The sequence below is a fragment of the Dendrobates tinctorius genome, unplaced genomic scaffold (assembly GCF_039654945.1).
Source record: "Dendrobates tinctorius isolate UK_male_01 unplaced genomic scaffold, ASM3965494v1 ptg000012l, whole genome shotgun sequence".
NCBI classification, from domain to species: domain Eukaryota; kingdom Metazoa; phylum Chordata; class Amphibia; order Anura; family Dendrobatidae; genus Dendrobates; species Dendrobates tinctorius.
In genome coordinates this window covers 5,877,883-5,904,658 of record NW_027361680.1, presented here as the reverse complement: position 1 = coordinate 5,904,658, position 26,776 = coordinate 5,877,883, and the positions used below count along the sequence as shown (strand labels likewise).

General features: G+C 42.5%; 1 protein-coding gene across 1 annotated transcript in view; it reads right to left on the bottom strand.

Moving 5' to 3' along the window:
• Positions 1 to 23,440, bottom strand: part of DDR2 (discoidin domain receptor tyrosine kinase 2) — a 1,077,249-nt gene extending 1,053,809 nt beyond the window's left edge. Inside the window, exons 1-2 of the mRNA XM_073557968.1 lie at positions 23,018 to 23,440; positions 21,638 to 21,729 (exon numbers count right to left, since the gene is read on the bottom strand). The gene's annotated coding sequence lies outside the window, so the exon portion shown is untranslated. The remainder of the gene's footprint in view (positions 1 to 21,637; positions 21,730 to 23,017) is intronic.
• Positions 23,441 to 26,776: the final 3,336 nt, after the last annotated feature.

Here is a 26,776-nt window from a genome sequence, read left to right as displayed (position 1 = left end):
CCCAGAACAGAAAACAATACTACTGGAAAGGACCCAAGATGGTTGACATTATACCAGGAATGGGCCCAAGATGGGGTCCATTATACTGTAGGGTTCTAGCAGGTTCTCAGGATGCAGTGACGAGACACGAGACAGGGTATGACTTGTATAATGAACTTTTATAAATTGAAGCCACTAGGGCTATACTGAACAGACAAAACGGGGGAACAAGCAATCTGTCCTCGCAGGGACTCAATGAACGAAACAGTACTTTTTGTGTAACTGCAAGTAGCCCGGCTAGTCTGGGTGATGGAAGCCAGACTATGGCCAAACTATAACACTTATTTTCTAGAGTCCACTTATCCTTCCATGCGTCACTCAGGATTGCAGATGCGGCCGCTTAGAGGTCGTTGATGCGGCTACCTTGACGCCTCGATCTTCCAGTAATGGTTTCAGCTCGTCGGGCCCTGAAGAAACTATACCGGTGGGGCACAACAGGCCCTGAGGAAAAGGTGCCGGTGGGGCATAACAGGACCTGAAGAAACGATGCTGGTGGGGCGCAACAGGCCCTGAAGAAACGGTGCCGGTGGGGCGCAACAGGCCCTGAAGAAACGATGCCGGTGGGGCGCAACAGGCCCTGAAGAAACGGTGCTGGTGGGGTGCAACAGACCCTGAAGAAACGGTGCCGGTGGGGCGCAACAGGCCCTAAAGAAGCGATGCCGGTGGGGCGCAACAGGCCCTGAAGAAACGGTGTCGGTGGGGCGCAACAGGCCCTAAAGAAGCAAAGCCGGTGGGGCGCAACAGGCCCTGAAGAAACGGTGCTGTTGGGGTGCGGTAATGACGCAGTCTCTAAGTATAACCGTTCACCAACCTCTGCTCAGGGTCCCTTAGCAAACCGGACGGGGGTCTCTACTACCGCCTGTAGCGAGGTGGCACCCCCTGGGGCCGGTGATGACAGAGCTGCAGCTGTGGGAGAAGGCAGGGGGGCAGTGTCCTGACCGCTGTAGAGGAATGGTCTGTCGTCGCAGCGGTCGACTGAGGTAGCCGCCTTGTCACAACAGGGTGGGAAGTAGCGGAAGTGGCTGTATGGGACCATATGCGGGAAGCGGCCGCCGGTGCAAGTCTCTCACATGTCACTAGTCGGTGAGTCTGCAGCTTTCCTTTCACAGGCCCCTGTTGGTCTCTCCACAACACACCGTCTGCTCTCTCGGTCCTCTCTGTCTCACACGGCTTCCTGTCTGTTGTCTTGCTCTCTGTCAACTGCCAGATCAGCGCGCCCTCTGCTCCTTTTAAGCTTGCCCCGCCCCCTGTTTCCCTGACAACTTCAGTCAAGTCTTTCCGTTTACTGTCCTCCCAGTATCGTTCCCTCAGTAACCCTGATGGCGGTCCCCTGGGTACCTGTCCTTTCACTGTCTGGGAGTCCTCCTCCCCACACTACCAGTAGGGGGCCTAGTACGGGGACAGTATTTAATAAAGAGGCCAGGATTGTTAAGTGAATTGTCAAGGACTGAGAACATTATTATAGTAGGTGGCTCAGCATAAAGAACTTTATTACTATGATAAAGTCTCATTTATTAAGGAAAGGGCCCAGGATTTATGAAATAAAGGGGCCAGGATGGGGAATATTATTAACTAGTGTTGAGTGACTTTGCCTTTTTTTGGGTCGAGTCGGGTTTCATGAAACCCGACTTTCGCAAAAGTCGGGTCGAACGAAATCGGCCAATTTTTGTGAAGAGTCGAAGGCCGACAAACACGAAACCCAATGCAAGTCAATGGGGAAGCAAAGTCGGCAGGGAGTGGAGGCCAGGAAACACACCTACAGTGCCCTTTTGAATGCCAAAAACATCAAATCTTATTACTGAAGCTTTTCAACCTTAATTTACTTCATAATGCTAGTTAAGCACTGAAAAATGGGGGTTATTTGGCTAAATTTGTGGGTGTAGGGCTGGCTCCAGGTTTTCATGTGCCCTGGGCCAAAGAGCGCCCCTTTAACACATACCACAACGCATGATGCTCCGATACGCGGTATAGTACAATGAAAAATACTTCACTTTTTACATCTCATGACTGATATCCATTTTAAATTCTCCAATAGCTCCAAAAATGGACAGTATCTTACTCCATACAGTATTATGGCCAACGCATAGTGTGCTATACAGAGTAATGAGGCCCATATATTTCACCATACAGAATCATTGGTCCCATATAATGTTTGAAACAGTATATGATGAGCTCCACATAATGCTACAGTATATGTTGGTCCCCATGGATGAAGCTGCACTGTCTTATGGGCCCAAATAATGCTCTATATATAATGGGCCCCATTTCTAATGCTCTAGTGTATAATGGGCCCTGTAAATGCTGCTCCAGTGTCTGATGTCCACCTTTGGAATGCTCCAGTGTATGGTGAGCCCCATATATCATTCTCCAGAGTATAGTGCTCCCCAAAAATTGCTGTCCCAACATTGAAAACAATTAAATAAGTCTCATCAAATAAGTCTCCTCGCTAGGGAATCCCTGTACTAGTCTGGGCGTACAGACGTGATGTCATTGCGCTCTCTGATCAGAATATCACTGTCAGGAAATGTGGAAGACGTCATGGCAGTGGAGCAGGGAGAGGTAAGTATTTCAACTTTGCAAGTGCTGTGATCCAGAGCAAGCAGGGGGGCCCACTCGTTGGCGACGGCACTGGCACAGGGCCCCTCATAGTACGGCGGTGTGTCTGACGGCGGGTGAGCCGAACCTGCACTTTCAGCTGCACCTTCCTTTTTGTCACCGTGTAAGGTGGTACAGTATATATATGAAGGGTAACCTGAGTTTCATCTGGGTCACATTCAGGCTGTGTAGAGTGCGAGGGGTATGTAGTGGTCTGGGTCAATGTACCAGCAGAATCATCTAGCAGTGGCTGGGCCTCAGTGCACTTGTGGCGCCCCCAGGAGTACGGTTGCCACAGTGGCATTACCTTCCTCCTAGGGAGTGTGATGTCATACTTGGGAGCAACGAAGGATCTCTCTAGCAGTTAAACCAACACACAACACATTTCCCACTCCAGGCCAGCAGGGAGACCTCTGAACCTGACTGCTGAGGAGCTGCTGTCTGTGGTCGGGAGGAGGTAAGAGGGCAGTCTGTGAAGGGAAGGGGAAGTGGGTGGACGTGAGAAGGGGAGCTGGAGGATGAGCAGAGTTAAGGCTCACTCCTAGCTTGAGCGCATGGTCCGGTTTCCGGTCTCTGAGTTTGTAGGGACACTGACGTTCCTGTAGCAGAAACCGAAGGAAGTAGCAGCTGTAAATGCTCTGTACCCAACTAAGGCTCGGAGGCCCCAGCAGCGACGTGTGGGAGCCAGAAGAAAAAGGCTACGGCTGCCTGCCATACGAGAAAGTTCCAAGAGAGTCAACGGGGGAACTTCATTGAACTCAGCACTGCGAGTACTTCAGATAAGCGCTAGAACGGAGGCCACACTACCTATCTGCAGAGAGAGAATTCCAAATTGGCTTCCAGGCTGACCAACTCCTTCTCCATCTGTACTCTGGGTCCTGGACGGCACTTACCAAGTACAGGTAAAGGAACTGCACGACTGTGTCTGTCCTCTTTCTCCTGCGCCTGGCGCACAGCTCTGCTACACCCTGCACTACACACCATCTACCAACTCTTTCATGTGCCCTGCGACAATGGCCATACCTGTGCAGGGCTTCTACATCTTAGCTGCACCACATCTTCAGTCCCAGAGAAGCGCCACTGCAGCGCTGGTCAATCTACTCAGAAACCACAGGTGGCGTCACGTATCATTCACCTATAAACATAATTCACCCCTTTGCATGGACGCCCAGGGCCACGGAACGGGTCACCACCACTGTGACAAATCCCAGGGAGGCACCGTCCCGGTACCGATTAACCCCACTGCCCTGCCTGGCCACCCACACTCCATGTCAGATTCATCTTGGACTGTTGAATTCACGATTTGACTTGATAACCCATGCATGGTATGATAGAAAGAGCTACATGGACTAATGTGAAGTGTGGCCTGCTGCATCATTCACTTTGGGTGGGGATGAAGGAGACAAGGAAAGGGGTTCTTCCTGACCAGGAGCCAGCACTTGACGACTCAGTGCTTGCATTTTTTGAAACTTCAGAAGAGGAGGGCATATTTGCTGGAGTCTGTTTCGGCAATGTAAGCCCAAACCAGTTCCTCATGCTCTGACTTCTAAAACGGTTAACCTACTCCCAGAAAAGGATCCTTCCAGGCGTTCCGTAGACAGACCATGACGCAGGCTCAACACCTCCTGCCTTAGCTGCTATTGTGCTTTTGCCACTACCAGCAGATGCACCACCACCATCAGCACCAGCTGGCTCCCTCACTCCCACGTCCGTGGCCATTTCCACCAAGCTTCCAAATTTAGCACAAAATAGACGCACAATAACATCACATATATGGTACTGTATCAGAAGCGTACAGCTCTATTCAGTCAAAGGATAATTGTCAATCTCCATATATATTCCATCAGTCACACAGAGACACTCCCAGGCTCAGTATGGATTAGACAAGAATATAAAAAGTAGACAAAGTGTACAGTATCATCAGATAGCAGGTATATATAGCATAGTTTAAATATTAACAATGTACGTCTATATATCATGAGTAGTGATGAGCCACCCCGCCAGTGTTTTGGTTCGTCGCACAGGAGGCAAGTTCGCCGAATGTTCGTCGAACCACACTGAAAACAATGGCAGGCAAACACAAACACATACTAACACATACAAAACAATTACAAAACACCTTAAAAGGTGTCCCAAAGCCGAAAAAATGCTCAGAAGCCAAAAATAACATATGGAAAAGGGCAACTACATTTACAAACGAGGTGGAGGAGTAAAAGGAGGAGGTGGAGGATACACAGATCTAGGGTCGTCATGCCCTTATGAAGTCAAGAAAGTCTGGACTAAAAATGTAAAAACCAAACCCAAAAAAACAAAATCTGAAAATGAACATGATCATTTACCGTCGTACTTCCCACCAATAAATTATGGCAACTGGCGATCGGGCGACGTTATTCCCATGAACCTCCAAACAGCGTCCATGAAGCCAAAGTGTTTGCTTTCCGGGGGCAGTATGATTGCAAAGCTGAACCTTAAAGGAATTTCCAAAAGGGCATCACCAGAAGTGGAGCCTGCTGCTTAATTGGACTCCACCCGGGTAACCACAACCATGCCACCTCAAAAAAAATGCACACATTGAAAGCTTTGTCGATTTTGTGTGTGTGTGGTATGTCCGTTTTGTAGTTGTGCTAGCGATTTGTCAGCTTTATTCCGTTAACGAACGAGACTCCGGCATGCCCCTGCGGTATGCGTAAAGCTTACTAGAGGGATACGCGAGGCTCTGGCACGCGCGATCGAGCAATAACAGGGCTATCATGTCCTTCCATGTCCATGTGGGCTACATGCGCGCTACACTGAAAGGACCATCTTTTGTCGCTTACAGGTGCAGATAACCCACTGAACACCGTTAGTGATGGGGATCTGGGATTCCAATAATTCGCCGTGAATGATGATTTCCCAGTAAGTGCAGGTCAACAGCAATTCCTGATTTCGGCCTAACCGCCATTCCAGAAAAAATGCAAAACATTACGTGTCCAAACCATAGGTGCTGTAGCTTGCTTAACAGCTCTGCAGCCGTTCTCAGGCCCAGTATGGATTCTACAAGATTCGAGAAAGTTGATAAAGGGTCCAGTTTCACCGGATAACACGTATATATGTTGCAAAGTTTACGCATTAAAAACCTATGTGTATCGATCAGGAGGCAGGCTCAGACGGTCTCAGGCCCAGTATGGATTAGACCAGATTGTACAAAGTTGAGATAGGGTACATTATCACTGGATAGCAGGTATATAGAGCATAGTTTAAACATTTAAAATCTCTGTGTTCTCTGCATGGATTACACAACAATCTAAAAACTGGAAAAAAGGAAATGTATTTCAAGCGTACACCATGATACACTTTTGGTGGTATTTTTAAATCTTCATTTTTATTTCTGTCTCAGTAAGACAGCCCAGACTCTCTGCCATAGGAAATAAGATGCATACAATTATTTACCTAAAGTCTAGTGATTGCAGAAATCTTCGAATTACTATTCACGGGAACAACTTCCTTCACAATTCTCAGAAGTGATGCTGACCCTCAATTAATATGTGCTAACCGGTGGACTTACAGTGGGGGAAACAATGTTGCGTTGCTGACTAACTTCTTTGGGAGCAGTAGCACATGTTGTACGTGGGTTTTGGTAGTCCATCCACACTTGCAAGTGCATGGTGGTTAAATGTCTTAGCATGCAACTGGTATTCAAATTTCTCAGATTTTTCCCTCGGCTAAAGGTCTTTGCGCACTTCTTACAGATTACCTTTGCCTGATCATTAGGATTTTGTTCAAAAAAGTGCCACACTGCACTCTTCCTACTAGGGAAGACAGTTTGAGGCCTTGCACGCTGTGCTTTTTTGACCGTCTGGCCAAGCTGTCCTGCAATTTTTGGGGTTTTTGTAACCCGTTTTTGGACTGCTCAGGGCCTGCCAGATAACAACTGTTGCGATGTCGATTCTCGATGCGGATGCTCCTCCTCCTCTTCTGAGCTATTGGCAGCGGCACACTCTACCCCCAATGGATGCCAATCTGGGTCAACAACTGGGTCATCCATCACCTCCTCTTCAATGTCATGTGCACCTTCCTCTGTGTCACCGTGTATGGTGGTATAGTATGCGGGAGGGGGCAACTGAGTTTCATCAGGGTCAGATTCTGGCTCAGTACACTGCGAGGACAATGTAGTGCTCTGAGTGAATGTACCAGCAGATAAATCTAGCAGTGGCTGTGCATCAGTGCACTCCATGTCAGATTCATCTTGGCCTGGGTAATTCATGATTTGACTTGATAACCCAGGCATGGTATGTGAAAACAGCTCCATGGAGTAATCTGTAGTGTGGCCTACCGCATCCTTCAATTTTGGTAGGGGTGAAGGACACAAGGAAAGGTGTGGTTCATGACCATGAGCCTCCAATGATGACTCAGTGCTTTTATTTTTTAAAACTTCAGAAGAGGATGCAATAGAGCTGGAGGCTGAGTCAGCAATGTAAGCCAAAACTTGTTCTTGAAGCTCCGGCTTTAGAAGCGGTTTACCTACTCCCAGAAAAGGGAGCTTTCGAGGCCTTGTGGAGCCAGACGATGACGCAGCCTCAACACCTCCAGTATTAGGTGCTATTTTGCTTTTGCCACTACCAGCAGATACACCACCAAACCAACACCATCATTACCAGCTGCCAACCCCCGCCCACTTCCACAGACTCTTCCACCACACTTCCTCATTTTTTGGAAAAATTTACCCAAATTTACACCAACTCTCTGGTACTGTAAAACAAAGTACAAGGTGTATATAGTACTGGGGAGAATTGGAAAGTCTCTACACTTCAGGACACTGTGGGATTCAGTCAGGCCCTGTTTATTTAACACCGCAATATGACAGGCAGATTCTCTATGCTATTAGAAAGGTGTATAGAGGACTGTGCAGAATTGGAATGTCTTTACACTTCAGGACACTGTAGGATTGTCAGGCCCTGTTTATTTAACACCGCAATATGACAGGCAGATTCTCTATGCTGTTAGAAAGGTGTATAGAGGACTGTGTAGAATTGGAATGTCTCTACACTTCAGGACACTGTTATGATTGAGTCACCGTAGGGGGCAAAAATAGAAATGCTAGCTAAGTCCAGAAAACCAGAGAAGTTGGCAGCTATCGGATTGCAGACCCCTGAACCTATCAACACAACTAGCAGTAGCCGTGGGGGGCTCCTACGATGCCCTAGGCCCCTCGATCACAGCCGGAGGACTACATAGCCTAAAGACAGAAAGGGAAATCTAAACTGCCCCAGAGCAGACCCCAAAGCAAAAGGCAGCCCCCCACATATAATGACGGTGAAGCAAGAAGAAAGAACAAAACACAGACAGAAAGATAGACTGAGCAAAGATGGGGCCCACGCTAGCTTAGATAGGAAAGGACAGGAAGGCTGCTGTCTGCAATCCGTGAAAAACCCTATGAAAATAAGAGCCAACTGACAGTAAAAAAGGCCCTGAAGACGCTAGGCTTCAAAAAAGCTATGTCAGTACTCAGGAATATTCTGAAGACAAAGCAACAGGCAAAAGGAGATTCAGCTCACCCCAGCAGGGAATGGCAGAATCCAGAAAAGCAAGGAAAACAAAACACTAATGCAAAAAGGCAAAGCAGAAATCTTAGCTTTAGATGAGCAGGAATCAGACTGGTTTCCTAGAAGTCCACAGAGAAATCACCCGCAGGCCAGAAGGGCATCGGCAGCCTTATATCCAGTCATTAACTCCACTCAGCCAGTCATCATCATCAGCCCCAGGTGTTTGACAATCAGGCTCACTACCTTTCTTCACCAGAAGAGGGAGTTCCTCGGGCCTCAGTAGTGAAGGGGAAAATGAACTCACAACAGGACACTGTGGGATTCAGTCAGGTCCTTTTTATTTAACACCGCAATGTCACAGGCAGATTCTCTATGCTGTTAGATAGGTGTATAGAGGACGGTGTAGAATTGGAATGTCTCTACACTTCAGGACATTGTGGGATTCAGTCAGGCCCTGTTTATTTAACACCGCAATGTGACCGGCAGAAATTGCCTAGTGTATGACAAACTACAAGGTGTATATAGAATTGGGCAGAACTGGAATCTCCCTACAGTGTAGGTCTGTAAGAACGGAACAACTCCTCGACTTATCCTTACAGAGTCCACACAGATAGCTTCACTGTGGCCGTGATAACAGCCATTACACGGTACTGAGAGAGGAGTGTGCACGTACACCGCTGTCCAGTGTATGTAAAATTGTCAAGCTCCGTGTTTTAGTATACGGACTGACACACGCTGTCTCTCTATAGTTTTGAATGTAATCAAACAGCAAATATACTAAACTGTTTGAAAACCAGACAAAACTATAAGGTTTACTTATCCTTACAGAGTCACACACAGCCTCACTGTGGCCGTGATAACAGCCATTACACGGTACTGAGAGAGGAGCGTACACCGCTGTACGGTGTGTGAAAAATGAGTGCTCAGTAACTCACAAGGACAAAACAATAAAATCTGGATTGCTTTGAAAAAAGCAGTTTGCTCAGCAGTGGGCACACAGCAATGCAGCTACCAGGTAGCCTTAAAAGGCAGCCTAATAACCAACAGAGCTGATGCACCAAACTATAGCCTCCCCTTGCACTGCACAGTGACTGGTGTTTGGTACAGGCAAAATAGCTAGCAGCAGAATCAGTTTTTGGTATCTTCTTCCCTGCCTAACACTCTCCCTACAGAATCAGCAGCAGCTCTCCCTATTCTGAGATCAGCATGAGTAACATGGCGGTCGGCGTCCCCACCCTTTTATACCCCCGTGACGCCCCACAAAGCAAGCCAATCACTTGCATGCCCTTCTCCAAGATGTTGGTGACCGATGTCTATGTCATCACGTTGCCCACAGTGTCCATTCTTCCTGATTGGCTGCAAAAAGGGCGCTCAAGCATCTTTTGAAATGCGACTTTGGCGCTAAAGTCGCCGACCTCGTGGCCGACCTCACGCGACTTTTCAATTTTTTCAACCCGTTTCGCTCAACTCTATTATTAACTAATGGGCCCAGGATGGGGGACATTATTACAGGAAGGCATGAGGATAGGAGATACACTGATGAGCAAAGGGGTAAAAATGTTTCGAACTTTTGACTTTCAGGCTACATATCTCACCATGCACTAATGCTTTGAACATGAGACTACCATCATTTTATAGACAATCATCTTGGCTATTTCATATGTAAATTAAACTAATAAATATTTTGCTTATGATTACTTATGCAGATTCTTGTCATGTCACTGCATTGTTACTGCTTTGCATCTAAAATTCTAAATTTAAATTTTTATCACTTTGTTAATATTTTGTATAGCCACCTTTGGCTTTCAAACACTGCCTGAATTCTTGTGGGCATACTTTTGATCAGATTCAAGCATGTGTCTACCAAAATCAGTCCCCAGGTCTCTTCTACAGGTTTCCAAAGTTGGTGCATACTGTACAACCCACTTAGGTATGTATACAGCTTTTCTTCAACTCTACCTACAAGTGTTCGATTGGGTTGAGTTCCTGGGACTTTGGGGGCCAATCCAACACTTCTACTTCATTGTCATTGAAACATTTATTTGGCAATGTCAATGAGTGCTTCGTGTTGTTGTCCTGCTAGAACACTATGTTGGCTTTTTCATAACCATAGTACTCAAGTGTACAAAGTAACCTTTCTTATAGGATACTCATGTATAATTTAACATTGAGACCAACATCGATCATGGTCAAGTATCCAATGCCTTTGGTTGTGAAACAACCCCATATCATCAGACTTCCTCCACTGAACTTGACAGTACTTTTTTCAGCTCTCATTCCAAACTTGTGCAACATGCATTGCATGGTGCTTGCATGCACATCTGTGATCTCACTATTATGAACCATACGAGCCACCTCCACTGCCGTGTTTGTCACGAAAGAACTGAAAGACCTTGTGATGAGCGGACTTGGCGACTCCGATATTTTGCCTGGACATCCACCACTTGGCTTTTGAATGGACAGATGGACTTCATTTTGCATGCTTCAAGCCGTCATGGCACTAACATGATGCAGTTGGCAATTTTCTTGGCAGAGAGATCGCTATCGATGAGCTTGATGATGCTGTTTCTTTTTTCTTGGGAAATATCTTCATGGCTCCTCCTCGATTCAAACCAGTGACCTTTCACTTGGAAATCAACATAATGACATACTATGCTTTTAGGGAATGTGAGAACAGGTTGTAATTTGTAGTATGCAAGAAGAAAAAAAAATTCTACCACAAGGAGCAAAACTGTGACAATGCACTGACATGACAAGAATCTGCAAAACTAATCATATGCTAATTAGTTGAGTCAAATTTATGTTTACGATAACTAATATGGTTGTCTATAAAATTATGATAGTCTCACATTCAAACCGCAGTAGCGTATGGTGGGACATGGAGTCTGAAAGTTTAAAACATTGTTACCCTTTTTCTTGTCAACGTAATACTGTGCTTGGAGCTGTGTGTGGGCAGCTTTGTGCACCTAAGGACTATGTGGGGACATCATACTGACAATAGGCAACTGTGTGGGGATATCATAATGTGTAAGAGGCTTTGTTAGGACATCATACTGTAATGTGGAGCTTTGTGGGAAAATCATACTGTGTTTGAGGCTCTGTGGTGATTTTCTGTATGATGGGCTTTACGGAAACATCATATAGTGGGAGTGAAGTGTGGATTATCATATTGTTTGAGGGGCAACATATTGTTTGAGTGGTTATTGGGACATTATGCTATGTGGGGGGCTGTGAGGACAACATACTGTGTATGGGGGTGATGGTGGCATTATATTCTGTTTGGAGCTGTTGATCAAAGTACACAGGGCTGAATGAGAAGAGCAGTATGATTTATAATCTTTACAAGAAGTAGCACATAATTTGGTTTTTATTAGTTACTATTGATAAAAATACATGTTACAATATGCCATATCATAATATGTATTAACAGTATCAGCTAGCCAACAGACATAGTTCTGCACAATATTAACCCCTTTCCTACAATGGACGTAATATTCCATCCATGTGACCTGGGACCTAAGTCCCATGGAAGGAATAGTACGTCTAATGCGATCAGCTGCGCTCACGAGGGGAGCGCAGCTGATCGCGGCTGGGTGTCAGCTGATTATCACAGCTGACACCTGGCACATTGTGTCAGGGGCGGTCACGGACCGCCCCCGACACATTGACCCCTGGCAAACATGATAGCGGTGTACCGGGGGCTAAAGGAAGCAGCAGCAGGGAAGGGGCTCCCTCCGTGCTTACCTGCGACCCCCACAGCAGTGCAATGTGCAGCGCCGCTGTGGGGGTCACCTTCCCTGTAGGTCCCCGGATCCAATATGGCGGCGGGGACCTTCGAGGGCCTGCAGGGAGCTGGCTTCCTCACTGCCCGCAGAGCGCAGGCATGAGGAAGCCTGCAGCAGTGCCTGTGACAGATCGCTGATCTGTCACAGTGATCTGTGATGTGACAGATCAGCGATCTGTCACAGGACAGTGATATCCCCCATGGGACATTATAATAAAGTAAAAAAAAGTGTAAAAATCGTGTAATTTTTTAAAAATCGCTAAATAAATTTAAAAAAAAAATATTCCCTAATAAATTCATTTTTTGAAAATAAAAAAACAATAAAATTACACATATTTGGTATTGCTGCATCCGTAGTGACCCACCCTATAAAAATGTCCCATTAGTTAACCCCTTTAGCAAACCCCTTAAAAAATAAAAATAAAAAACGAAGCAAAAAATGATTTATTATCATACCGCCGAACAAAAAGTGCAATAACGCACGATCAAAAAGACGCATATAAATATCCATGGTACCGCTGAAAACGTCATTTTGTCCCACAAAAAATGAGCTGCCACACAGCATCATCAGCAAAAAATTATAAAAGTTATAGCTCGCAGAATAAAGCAATGCAAAAATAATTATTTTTTATATAAAATTGTTTTCATTGCATAAAACTGCCAAAACATAAAAAAATGACAAAAATGAGGTATAGCTGCAACCATACTGACCCGAAGAATAAAACCGCTTTATCAATTTTACCGCACGCGGAACGGTGTAAACGCACCCCCCAAAAGAAATTCAAGAAACGCTGGTTTTTATTCATTCTGCGTTCCAAAAATTGGAATAAAAAGCGATCAAAAAATGTCACGTGCCTGAAAATGATACTAATAAAAACGTCAACTCGTCCCGCAAAAAATAAGATCTCACATGACTCCGTGGATCATAATATGTAGAAATTATAGCTCTCAAAATGTGGTGATGCATAAACTATTTTTACAATAAAAAGCGTCTTTTAGCGTATGGTAGCTGCCAAAAATAAAAACCCGCCATAAATAGTAAATCAAACCCCCCTTTATCACCCCTTTAGTTAGGGAAAAATAATAAAATAAAAAAAATTATTTATTTCCATTTTCCCATTAGGGATAGGGTTACGGTTAGGGCTAGGGTCAGAGCAAGGGTTAGGGCTAGGGCTAGGGTTAGAGTTAGAATTGGGGGATTTCCACTGTTTTGGCACATCAGGGGCTTTCCAAACGCGACATGGCGTCCGATCTCAATTCCAGCCAAAAAAGTTAAATGGCGCTGCTTCCCTTCTGAACTCTGCCATGTGCACAAATAGTGGTTTACCCCCATATATGGGGTATCAGCGTACTCAGGACAAATTGCACAATAACTCTTGGGGTCCTGTTTCTCTTGGGAACATAAAAATTGGGGGTGAAAAGATCATTTTTGTGGAAAAAATATGATTTTTTTAATTGTACGGCTGTACGTTATAAACTTCTGTGAAGTCCTTGGGGGTTCAAAGTGCTCACCACATATCTAGATAAGTTCCTTCTGGGGTTTAGTTTCCAGCCAATTTTGCAGTGAAAAAGTCAAACGGCGCTCCTTCCCTTCTGAGCTCTGCCATGCGCCCAAATAGTGGTTCCCCCACATATCAGGTATCGGCGTACTCAGGACAAATTGCACAATAACTTTTCCAGTCCAATTTCTCCTGATACCCTTGGTAAAATAAAAAAATTGAACCTGAACTAATTTTTTTTGTGAAAAAAAGTTAAATGTTCATTTTTTTTAAAACATTCAATAAATTCCTGTGAAGCACCTGAAGGTTTAATAAACTTCTTGAATGTGGTTTTGAGCACCTTGAGGGTTGCAGTTTTTAGAATGGTGTCACTTTTGGGTATTTTCTGTCATATAGACCCCTCAAAATGACTTCAAATATGATGTGGTCCGTAAAAATAAAATGGTGTTGTAAAAATGAGAAATCGCTGGTCAACTTTTAACCCTTATAACTTCCTAACAAAAAAAAATTTTAGTTCCCAAATTGTGCTGATGTAAAGTAAACATGTGGGAAATGTTATTTATTAAGTTCTTTGAGTGCAATATCTCTGTGATTTAAGAGCATAAAAATTCAAATTTGGAAAATTGCTAAATTTTCAAAATTTTCGCGACATTTCCATTTTTTTCACAAATAAATGCAAGTTATATGAATTAAATTTTACCACTAACATGAAGTACAATATGTCATGAGAAAACTTTGTCAGAATCACTGGGATCCATGGAAGCGTTCCAGAGTTATTACCTCATAAAGGGACAGTGGTCAGAATTGTAAAAATTGGCCCGGGGGTTAACGTGCAAACCACCCTTGGTAGTGAAGGGGTTAATTGTGAAAAATTAATATAAGATAATAACAATGGGCAGAATTAAGTTTGGCCCATTATTTTGTCCTTCCACAACAGGCATGCTCTCTCATGTGGTAAATTAATTGACAATCCTTGCCCTAGATGAATTCATTGAGGAGCACAGTTTCTAAAATGAGTTTAATTGTGTGGGTCTCCAGGCAAAATAGAGCACCAAAAAGCAACTGTGCTACCTTATGCCCAAACATTAGTTTCCAACCACATACGGGAAATTGATGTACTAATGAAGAATTAAACAACAAATTGTGGGGTCCATTTTCTCCTGTTACCTTTGACAAAATTAACAATTTGGAACTAAAGCAAAACTTTAGCAAAAGAAAAATCTATTTTTTATTACACGTTGCGTTAATTCCGGTGTAGCACCTAAAGAGTTTTAAGACTTCCTGATGAGGTTTTAAATTTGGAGCCTTGTTTGGGATTTCCATAACAAATAGGCACCCCAACATCGCTTCAAACAAGAAGTTGTCTTTAAAAACTAGTTTTTATAAATTTAATTGAGAAATTTCTGTTAAACCTTTAATTCTTCTAATGTCCTAACAAAAAATTAAAATACATTTCAAAAATGATGCTTATGTAAAGTAGACACATAGTACATGTTATTTAATAACTATTTTGTATGAATTTTTTAAGGGCATAAAAATTAAGGCTTGAAAATTGCAATTTGTTTTTCAAAATTGTTAACAAATTTTAGATATTTTCATAAAGATGCTCAAAATTGACCTACATTTACCACCCTAACATAAAGTACAACGTGTCACCAAAAAACCTACCCCTGGCGGGAAGGTGTAATAAACACCTTTTTGTCATATTCTGGAAATCATACATGATCATGTCTTACAGTGCAGCAAGAGGCATTATTCTGCTGGACAAGGCCACTGCCTTAAGGGAATAATGCATTCCTTAAGGAGTGTACTTTAGCTGCAACAATGGTTACATAGGTGCACATGTCAAAATAACATCCACATGACTGCTAAAGCTCATGATTTCATACTGCCACACTTTCACTCATGGTGTTCATTTTGGTAACATCCCTTCCCCAGGTACGCAGCGCCCATATTCCCCGGCCAACCATTAGGTGTAAACAAAAATGTGATTGTCTCAAAATCAGATCCAAATTGAGCTGTCCTTAGCTAGTATTTTGGACCTGTTGTATTAAAGAGGTTGTCCACTACTTTAAATTTATGGCCTATCCTCAGGATAGGTCATCATTGTTTGATTGGTGGGGGTGCGACACCTGAGTTCTGTTCTAGGTGCCGGAGGCTGCAGGAAGTGCTAATTTAACAATCTGCCCCATCTACTGATAGTGGCTGCTGCTAGGTACTGTCCATTCACCACTTATTGATTACAGGACTTTGGAATTAGCTCTTCCATGAATGTCTGATCTATCTTTATTCTGCATAGCTGAACAAAATTTTTCATTAGCATTTAGAGTTTAGGCTATAATTTATGATGAGCACAACTAGGTATTACCAGGGATTCTTCTCTGGGGTCATGTATTTCTTCCCATTCCTGTCATTGACCAGTCATAAGAAGGCAGCAACATGCAGGAGAAAAACATAGCTTACAGAAGGCTTCCTCAGTATAATGACAGACAGCCCTGCTCTCACAGGTCTCACTGAAGAGCTGTTTGTGACTACAGTAGACCAGAGCTGAGCATGATTACAAATACTTTTTAGCTTCCATCTCGCAACAGTCAGTGTGAGGGGAGGATGGGATACATCAGAGCTGGGAGTGCTGTGAAGGGAGAGCTGTAGCTGCAGGTGTGTTTGTAATGAATCGTTTAAAATGAAAACATGTTTGTAAATCTTCAATTTCTGTTTATATGTTAATTTGCCTCCTTTTTGAAAAGATGACTCCATAGGAGACCACTATTTCTGCATTTTTGAGGTTCCTGTGTACTTCTTTTGGCATTTGCCTATACATATATATTTGCTCTTTTTCCCAAAGTACAATATAAGGGTTAATATTTATTCAACATGAAATACAGTAGTGTTTAAAGCTATACCAAATATTTGTCTAGTCTTTGATATAAGTGAAGCTAATTTTCCACATCGAGCCAGACCATTCATGGCAGTGCATTATACCTATACTGAAAACTTCTGACACCATGCTGTGAGCATGGTCTTAGAAGCTTTCTGTAGCTTGGTGACCCGGTGGTCATCATGACAACCCCGGGTCATCATGACAACGATCGAGCCGAGCGATACGTTGTTGGGGCGCTGATCTGAAGGCAGATTAAGCTCCTGTCCCTCTGCCTCCCTCCTGAATGCTGCACTCGTGCTCAATCGCAGCAATTAGGGGGTTAACAGCAAGGGGTGGCGATGACATCGCTCCTGGCTGTTAGTGCAGCTGCTCAGACACTGACAGAGATGAGCTGCTGCACTGATCAGGCAGGAAGTGCTGATATTTCAGCATTTCTTGCACGAAGATACTGTGATCGGTCAGTCAGATTGACTGACTGATCACAGCGATCTGGGTGCAGGGACAGACAGCATGTGTCCCTGCACCTCTTCCTGTGCCTCTCAGCTGTCACAGACGGCTGTCGGCACTGATCTGTCACTGAGTGATAGTTTAAATACATAGTGATAGTGATAGAACTGACACAGTGACAGTTTAAATGCATGACGTACAGAGTCCGTCCTAGTGCAGGAACTGACACCTGGCCATGATGAATTATGTCGGTCATTGAATGTTAATGGGTTAAAGAAGCACTTCCATGATAGTTTTTATCCTCTTAATATATTGTGGTCATAACATTATATGGCACTGTGCACATAAAATTGCTAATTTTCCCCTTCCACCCACATAATACTTCTCTTTTCCATTGTCTATGACATCACATGATTAAAAACTGACTACCTGAATCCTTCTAAGCTCTTTGCGGAAACAAGAGTTCTGCTTTCCTTGTATGGTCATGAGTCACTGCAAAAGTCCCTGGCTGGGGGACGAGCGGAGCAGCTGGTCAGGAGCTGAATAGGGGAAAGATAAATGAGGGACAAGATACTTCCAGTTTCTACATAGAGCAGAGAAAAGAGAAGAATTAGATGGTTAGAAGGGCAAAATGAGCAATTATATGTACAAAGTGCTGTATAACATGATGATTGCAATATGTTAACCCCTTTACGGGGTTCTTGCAAAATAGCGCAAATTTAAGTCATGGTAATCATACTGGCATAGGACCAGTACCCTCATAATCTCTGCCAGGAGCTCACCTTAAGTGAAAACCGTGTCCCGGCTGTCACAGCCAGAAACAAACCCACACCACCCTGAGTAATTTAACCCCCTAAATGCTATGCTCAATAGTTATCGCAGCATTTATCAAACAGGAGAGGGACGGGGCTCCCTCTCCTGTTCGATCAGCACCCCTTTGACCTCATCGCGAGGGCCCGATTGTTGCAGTGACAACCTGGGGTCATCATGATGACCTCCGAGTCTGCCAGGTATGGTGGCCTGTCTAGACCATGCCAGGGGCATTGTGTAAGAGGCATTTTGTCAGTGTAGCACTGTAGTCTAACAGAAGGACTTTAAAAAAAGGAAGAAAAAAAATCACAAAATAAAAAAAGTTAAAAACATTATACCAATGAATACATACATTGATGTAGAAAAAAAGTGCACAGAATTGGTATCGCCATGTCCAGAACCACCTGATCTATAAGTCTTTTACACAATTTAACCCCTTCAGTGAACACCGTAATAAAAATACATAAAAAAGTTTGCAAAAAACTCATATTTTACACCACACTGCTCAAAAAAGTGGAATAAAATGCAATAAAAAATCAGATGTAAATAAAAATTATATAGCTGAAAATGTCATCTTGTTCCACAAAAAACAAGCCACCATACAGTTTCGTCAGCATACAAATAAAAAAGTTATATCTCTCAGAATAGAGTATTGCAAGAATAACTCTATTTTCTATCAAATAGTTTTAATTGTTTAAAAGTGGCAAAACAAAAAAAAAAACATAAAAACATTACATAAATTATATAAATGTGGTATCGCTGTAATAGTGCTGAGAATAAAGCTGTCATCACTTTTACTACATGGTGAACAGTATAAAAAAAATTTATTGAATTACTGGTTTTTGTTCATTCTGCCTCTGAATATAGCTATGCAAATACTTGTTTTTATAAAAAATAAGCGTCTTTTAGTGTGAGATAGCAGCTAAACATAAAAAAATATAAATCTGGTATCGCTGTAATTGCACCCACCCAAAGAATAAAGTTGAATAATCACTTATACCACATGAGGAATGGCGTAAAACATATATAGAACAAATTCTTGACCTGCTGTTAATTTGTTCATTCTGCCTCCCAAAGATCACAGTAAGGCTTAGCTCACATCTAACCTACGCTTACACCGGGGTTTCCTGGTAAATCTCTTAATTGCATGATTCAGACAGAAACCCCAGAGGAAGATTCCCTACAATGAGGCAGATCAAGGCACTGTGGACATCGTCTGGTCTATGATCCATCGTTGTCCCTCTTTTTAAAGCGTGCATAAAAGAACTGTCAGCCACACTTTTGTGCACCTGAAAAGAAGGACGCCACTGAACAGAAGACAGACAGAGTCCAGATTAATGCTGCTGCCTTATTTTATTGAATAGATTCCTCAGAGGTTTCATCGTCAACTTCTTCAGGACCCCGCCAGGGACTTCATGCAGCACTCCGTGGACACCGCCGTGGGATTTCAAGCCTCTACAGCCAGGAAGCCAGCAGACTGATAAGTTTACTCTTTCCATGAACAGTTGTTCTTTTCTTTATCACACTCCCCATACTCCCTGCCTAACCCCTCATCTCCCTGTGTGGAGTATTCCCTGTAATAAATCTGTTAATGCTTGCTCTGCCTCCTGTCCATCACTGCATCCCGCAACATGCTCACATGCTCACAGGGTTTTTTGCTGTTTTGGCATGCTAAAGACTCTTCAAATATGATATGGCATATACAATCTATTCCATCCAAAATTGTGCTCCAGAATTCAATTGGTGCTCATTCCCTTCCGAGCCTTGGTGTGTGCCCAAACAGTAGTTTTCCATCACATATGGGTTATCAGTGTACTCAAGAAATTGCACTACAAATTTTACTATCCAATTTCTTCCATTGTGGCTGAAGGGTAAAAAAATGTATTTTTTTTTCATTTTCACAGCTCAATTGTATAAAATTCTGTGACGCACCTGTGGGTCCAAGATGCTAAACACATCAAAATAAATTCCTTGAGGGGTGTAGTTTCCAAAATTGGTGTCACTTGTGGGGGACTTTTAGTATTTAGGCACATCATTAGCTCTGCAAACACGACATAGCGTATGTATTCCAGCCAATTATGCACTTCAAAACTCAAATGGTGCTCCTTCACATCTGAGCCCTGCCATGCACTCAAACTGTTGTTTTTCACCGCATATCAGACATCAGCATACTCTGGAGAAATTTTCTCCTGTTACCTTTGTGAAAATGCAAAATTTGAGGCTAAAGCAACATTTTTTGTGGGACATGGTAACATTTTCATTTTTTCCACATTACTTAAATTCCTGTGAAGCACCTGAGGGGGTTAAAAGACTTTTTGAATTTGGCTTTGAGGACTTTGAGTGCCCCCCCGAAGAAGTGATCAGGGAAACGGTGCCCGTCGAGTGGGAAGATAACACAGCTCTGCTCCATCACTCTTTGCCAGCAAAAATAGCTACACGTTTATCCATCAGCTTTGCCCAGTTAATAAATCTATTATAGGGGGAATTATCCCAGCCTTATCTACATGGATATTATTGAAGATAGGTCTTTGGGTTTATCAGATACCGCTGCTAACTAGAATAGGATAGCCACTGCTTAGGATACAATATATTTGCACATTTGTTTTCCTGCACTGGGTTAAATAAAAAATGAGTACATTTTAAACTAATAATCTACAATACATGTTTATATATTTCATCAAAACTTAGGCAAATGTCACTTTACAGCAACAGATGCCCATGATATAGCCTGCATGAGCCACAGATTCCCTCACAAAAGCAACGGCCAGAAACGCCCACATATTTATGCCCACATACTAGTACCCACATACTAGTGAAAATATCAGCTGAAATACATATTTAACATGCGAGTGTAAGAGATAACTTATGGCATGAAGATGGTATTCATTGAGACATCTATCAACCTTAAACATTTATTCATGTTTATATACCATCCTATGTTGTACATCTTGGGATATTAGTTTAGAGACAATATCAACACATGAGAGTCAAATATTGGCATTTAATAACAGGATTGCAAGTGGGCGCTAATGATTTATCAGATAACGATTCAGATATTAGATGTGAAAAGTATGCTTACTAAAGAGTAACACGTTGCAAAATCGATCAGACTCTTTCCTCAGGCATATGTGCCATTTATTGCCTACTGGCTCTCGTTTGTGTTGAAATATTATATTGGGAGTGTCGTGGTGGAGCAGCAGCTGAGAATGGGCAACATCTACTTCTGGCTACATCACGGTGGTGGTTGAAGTTTGCCCAACTTCATTTGGTGGGCGCATTTCTTATTTTTTCCATAAAATTTCCTGGAGATGTTTCATCTCGGAGCACTTTCAGTTCTTCTCTAAGGCTTTCAGACACCTTAATAAAACACACTTCCATGGTGTATAAACTGGGAAACGCACAGAAAACAAAGGCCTTATGACAAGACTCAGAATTGTTCTACTCAACACTGAAAGCCAGACCCAATGCTCTGTGCATGTTACATGCTGTGCTGATGAATTTAAGAACATATCTGTATAGTGAAGCAATTTTTCTCTGACAAATACAAGATGTCATTCTGACTGCATGCAGCCACCACTAGGAAGATGCTAACTGCTTTTATTTGCTTTCTGACTCTAGTCTTGAACTTGAAGCTATAAAAATCTATATGCACTGACTTTCCCTTCTGTTGGTTGTAGGTAGCTGATATCACAGCAAGAGGTACCGAAATTCAATGCCAGACCCACCACTTCCCACCATGGAGCTAATAGCAGTCATCATCCATGCCACTTTGTAATTACACCATTGTATATAAATACGACCATAATAGTAACCATGTTTATGTATTCCTAGTATTAAATAAATGTATTTAGTGTAATGAATCAATAAAATAAATAAATACATCCATAGCACTAACCATATCTGGTAGTGGCAGCAACTATTAAAATGATGCTGGTCATAAGTAGATCTTTCTATTGACTGAATACAGAACAGCACTGTTCTTATCCTTAAGGCAGGCATTATATGAATCAGAAATTGTAGCCAGCAAATATCGCCATCACACTGGATTTATAGCAGTTACCTTTTCTTTACAAGAATTTTTCTTCAAAGCAAAAAATCCTTGATCTACGTATAAGGCCTGTGTAGTCTTTTTTCTCTCTCATCTGAAGGTCACTGTGGGATAGGAAACAGGAAATAGTTAACTGTAGAGTCAAGTTCCATTTTATGCAGTAACATAAAAAGTTAGCAAGTTGAGTTGGGTTGACGAGAACTGATCTCTATATATATATTCAGGAAAACCGACTACTCACTGTTGTACCCTCCCTTTCCTTTAGTAGTATATACAGTATATACTGGGATGATCTATTTCTTAATGATAAAATGATAGGAATCACTGTTCAAATATGGAAAATCTCTTCAAGTAATGGCAACTTTGGTGTTTAACTTTCAAGGCTTTTTTGTTCTGAGTAGGAAGCTGGTGATGCATCAAGGTGGAGATTACCAGACCCAAAGAGGTCTACATATAAATTGGGTTATCTATTAATCTACTAATACATATATTACCTGTATAAAGCTGGGATGTTATAAAAAATGAACACTGCTGAGATAATATATTTCTGTGTTATGTTATATTCTATGAGCGCTTGCCATCTGTGACTGAAAAATGATCAAAATGTGTAAGGTGTGAATCAACACTTGAGCTTGGCCCTTTTGCCTAATATAAAGTGATATGCTAGACAGGAGGTAGAGGTGTCATCCACTGTTTCTGAGCAGTCATCTGGCAGCGCTCACTAAAACTAATCATTGGGGAGCTTTACTGTCTCCCTAAGGAATAATTACAATAAAAATTCAGGGTTGGCTCTGGAGTCTCCCTTAAACATTTTTTGTAAATAACATTATTGCTATATTTTAGTATCACGCATTTTGGATAAATCTTTTACAATTGTTTTACTTTGCTGACAATAAATAAATAGGACAGAATTCAATTAATATCTTTTTGTGCAAGTTGTCAATCAATTTATCAATTTACAAAAAGCTTCTGAATTAACCAAATGTATTGGTCTCTCCTTCTATGATTCCACTTAGCATAATAAAATGTATAAATATTGTTAGTAAATTGGATATTTTAGCAATGTTGTGACAAAATGAAAGCTTTGAAATAACACATTAGATTTTATTTTTTTTTACTTCTTATTGATTGCAATTCTCCATAGGTCTCCAGGTTTAATCTCCACTTCTGCAAGAGGAGCCGGCAACACCATGCCAATCTGTGCATAGAGTCATGCCAGAAAATATTTCAAAGAACATAGAGCAAATACCTATACGTGTGCAATAACTAGGCAGCCAGCACAGGCACCACGAACACACAGACAGTAGGGAATAGTTCAAAGCATATATTTATATATACATCGTGTGTTCGTTAGCAATGCAAGGAAAGTCAACAATATAGACATTTACTTACATTCTTAATAATTCACGTTTTTGTAAAAGTCCTGTGATTTCCAGAGATTGGAGAGGCTTTCAGAGCAAAGTGCTCAATTTAAACAGTTTACAATAGTCTCTTCTTACTCAACATTTTCTGGTACGTGGTCCTCCATTTTTTCTCTAACTTCTCTTTGGATTGTAAGGTAATGACTACCAAATCAGCAGCAGTACAAAAAGCAAAAAGTTGTATACTTCTTTGAAAGTATAGAAAATGATAGTATAAATCAATTAAAAAATCCCCAAATGAAGACTCTGAGTATATCCTTAAAGCAAAATCCCGAGTAGAAGGACAGAGAACCATCCGTTTCCAAAGGAAATGTTTGCAGGGAGGTTCAGTAATGTGCCTGATGTAAGACGTCTTTGAGAAAGTTTCTGTGTATGGCACAGAAGCTGCCAGAGATCCCAGCATGCAACCTGTAAAACATTTGGTTTCAATTATGGAAAGAAAATTTAGCTCACAATAACACTGGCCTCTGTCAGATTTCTTTTCCCTGACCTAAAAACTGTTTACAACTGAAAATAAAAGTTTTACAAAAACTAAAACCTGCTTAAGAAATGTTTTTAGGGAGAAAGCAAAAAAAGCGAAATAGCAAAATAATAAATGTTTTGTTTTGAGATAAATCCAATCTTAGAAATACAACCACAAAAGATAGTAGTAACTTTCTTAGATGTTTAACAGAAATTGAAATAAATGCGACAAATATAAAAATCAAATGTTAATCATTTTTTGTGTGTTTTTTGCTTCATCTTGAAAAATATTTACGGTGAGAGATTCAATTTGTTTAATGTGAAATTAATTGGTGTTTGTTTGTAAATTCACTATATTCGGTGAATAAAAGCAATGTACATTTTGATGTCTACAAATTTTAAAAAATTGCCCACAAAGCAGAAGATTACATCAGCCTAAACCTTAGGGATAGCAGCTCAGGCTTCCACATAATGCCTTGAAACTATTACATGATATAGTGCAGCCAATCAGGATAGGCTCTGTTATGATTGGGTCACTGAGGAGGAAAGCAAGCCCTAGCTAAGCCACCGAAAACCAGAGAGGTTGGTAACTAAGCGGATTGCAGACCTCTGATCCTATCCACACAACTAGCAGTAGCCGTGGAGCATGCCTACGATGATCCTAGACGCCTCAGCACAGCCGGAGAGCTAACTAAGCCTAAAGCAAGAAAGTGGAAATATAAACTGCCCCAGAGCAGACCCCAAAGGAATAGATAGCCCCCAAACATATATTGTCAGTGAGACAAGATGAAAACACATACGCAGGTAGGAAAATAGACTGAGCAAATGATGGGGCCCACACTGACTAGACAGGACAAAAAAGGAAAGACACTGTCTGCAAACACGCAAAAAACCCTGCAAAAAGGTCCAACACGTCCAATGCAAAAATACTGAAGTCGCACGACTTCGCCCACTACACTTTTGTGAGTTCATTTTCCCCTCCATCACTGAGGCCTGGTGAACTCCCTATTCTAGTGAAGGAAGGTAGTGAGCCTGATTATCAGGCACCTGGGACTAATGAAGACGATTGGCTGAGTGGAGTCACTGACTGGATTTAAGGCAGCCTACTCCCTTTCTGCCCTGCGGGTGATTTCTCTGTGGACTCTTGGACACCAGTCTGATTCCTGCTCTCCTAAAGTTAAGTTTTCTGTTTTGCCTTTTTGCATCTAAGATTTGTTTTTGTTTTTCTTGCTTTTTGGATTCTGCCACTCCCTGCTGGAGTGTGCAGTGTTCCTTGAGCTCTGTCTTCTGAAAGTACCTGAGTGCTGATTTAGTTTTTGAAGCTTAGTTGCTTCAGGGCCATTTTTATATCAGCTTGTTGGCTTTTGTCTCTGATAGGGTTTTGGCAGATTGCAGACAGCAGCCTTCCTATCCGTTCCTATCTAGGTAGTTTTTGGGCCCCGTCTTTGCTCAGCCTGTCTTTCTGTCTGTGTAAGTGTTTTCATCTTGCTTCACCGTCATTATATGTGGGGGGCTGCCTATTGCTTTGGGGTCTGCTCTGGGGCAGTTAGATTTCCCCTTTCCTTCTTTAGGCCTATGTATCTCTCCGGCTGTGATCGAGGGGTCTAGGTCATCGTAGGAACCCCCCACGGCAACTGCTAGTTGTGTTGATAGGTTCAGGGGTCTGCAATCTGACAGTTGCCAACTTCTCTGGTTTTCAGGACTTAGCTAGCATTTCTGTTTTTGCCTCCTTCGGTGACGCAATCATAACAGAATCACCCGCCAAACCGCAGATCCTGGGGTACTCAATAGCAGGAAAGAATTGTGTTTAAAAAAAAAAAAAAAAAGGTGTGTGTATATTCTTTCCTCTATATCTCTGAGGCCGTAGGGGGATTTTTTTTTTCTCTCAATGGAGATAAAGCAATTGTCTGATCGTGTGGAGCAGCTCGCTGCTGAAGTGCGAGGAATTTCCACCTATCTTGCTCGTTCACATGCTGTTGAACCAAAGATCCCCACACCTGATGTATTTTTTGGGGATCGATCTAAATTTTTGAGTTTCAAAAATAATTGTAAATTATTTTTTGCTTTGAAGCCTAACTCGTCAGGGAGCCCCGCGCAGCAGGTTAAAATTGTCATCTCTTTGCTGCACGGCGATCCCCAGGATTGGGCGTTTTCTTTGAAACCAGATGACCCTATTCTGACTAATGTGAACGCATTTTTTCAAGCCTTGGGGTTGCTGTAAGACGAACCTAATGCTATTGATCAGGCTGAAAAGACCCTGTTAGCATTGAACCAGGGTCGAGAATCTGCAGAGTTGTACTGTCAAAAGTTCCGAAAGTGGGCGGTCATTACTACCTGGAATGATAGTGCCTTGGCTGCTCTCTTTCGGAAGGGTTTGTCAGAAGCCGGAAAAGATACTATGGTGGGATTTCCTGTTCCCTCTGGTCTGGACGATTCTATGTCTTTAGCCATTCAGGTTGATCGGCATTTACGTGAACGCAGGATTACACGAGAGGTGTTGCCACCGGTTGAACAGACGTCTGAACCTATGCAATGTGATAGAGTTTTGTCTAAGGCGCAACGTCAGGAATTCAGAAGGCATAATAAGCTGTGTTTTTTCTGTGGAGATGCCTCACATGTTATTTCTGTTTGTCCTAAACGTGAGAAACGCTTTGCACACACGTTTTCTGTTGGTGGGGTTCAGCCTAAGTTTCTTTTGGCGATTACTCTGATCTGTTCCCTGTCCACATTTTCCTCCAAGGCTTTTGTGGATTCTGGAGCAGCGCTAAACCTAATGGACTTGGATTTTGCTAAACGTTGTGGATTTCCGTTGACACCTCTGCAGACGCCTATCCCTTTGAGGGGGATTGATGCTACCCCTCTGGCTAAAAATAAACCTCAGTTTTGGACCCAGTTGGTCATGCGGGTCGCCCCAGACCACCAAGAAAATTGCAGATTTTTGGTGTTGCATGGTCTGCATGATGCCGTTGTTCTGGGGTTTCCCTGGTTGCAGATTCATAATCCAGTTTTGGATTGGAAGTCTGTGTCTGTGGTGAGTTGGGGTTGCCGGTGTACCTTTAGTGAGCCTCCGGTTTTTTCCACCTCTCCTCAGTCGCATGAGGTTCCTGACTATTTGGCGGACTACTATGATGTATTTAGAGAGAATGAGTCTGCGTCCTTGCCTCCTCATAGGAGTTATGACTGTGCAATTGAACTAAACCCGGGGTGTAAATTTCCTAAGGGTCGGCTCTTCAATTTATCTGTACCCGAGCACGAGGCTATGCGGATC